We start from the raw sequence: 932 nt of genomic DNA on the forward strand, positions 1-932 counted from the left end.
TGTTAATAGCAAGATTAGAGGTCTGGATCCCCAAATACCTTGGGTTTTCCAATCACATTATCGATAACTCCTAAATATTGTGATAGCAGTTTTGAAAAATATATTAGTGAGAAAGACTTAAAATATTGCTGTCGTACTCATTCATTCAGCTATACCTATGTAAAGTTGTATGTGGCGGAATCTTCTCTAAACCTATTAGTTAAAAACTTATTCCGGGTACTTATCTGTAACTGTGTCACCTGTGAATTGATCGTCCATTATTCCCTGTGCAATACGAACTAATTGGATTGCGCTTAATACTCAAATTTCCCTTTTCTACATGACACCTTGGAAGAATCATTATCAAAAACAAATAAGTAGATGCAAAATATCTTTGCATGTAATTGATAAATTTCAGATGTATATATTAATTACTTCAAATTGCCATAAAAGTACATATTCTTACAATGTACATGATGACCAACTTAGAATGAAGTTCTTTTCAGATGTGATGGTTTTGCTTTGCCAGTGAGTCTGAGTTCCTTTTTTATTTATCTATTCATTTTTTAGGGTTCTCCAGTGTCGTTCATAATTAGGACTAGAGTTCCGAAATTCATTGGCACTGTTGCGGTCTAAGGATCCCGCATTTTTAAATTTCAACTTGAAGTTCCATGTATTGACCAAATTTTCGAATTCTGCAGCGGGACCTAGATGGCAAGTCCACCCAGTGCCTGGCATTCCTGTCAAGTAGCTTTATTTCCCCGCAGAAACAAGGCCAGTTGAAGGAGTAAAAACTTGAGTCCTAATTGATGCAGCAATAACAGTTTGCCAAAGGCTACCAAGAGAATTCGCTAAACACCTCAACGATACCATCGTTGCTGCACAAATGTTTTTTTTTTATTTAATACATGGCTTTGGGCAGTAGCAGCCAGGCACCGGTCAGTTTCCGTGTT

Source organism: Penaeus monodon, chromosome 32, assembly GCF_015228065.2.
Source record: "Penaeus monodon isolate SGIC_2016 chromosome 32, NSTDA_Pmon_1, whole genome shotgun sequence".
Taxonomy (NCBI): Eukaryota; Metazoa; Arthropoda; class Malacostraca; order Decapoda; family Penaeidae; genus Penaeus; species Penaeus monodon.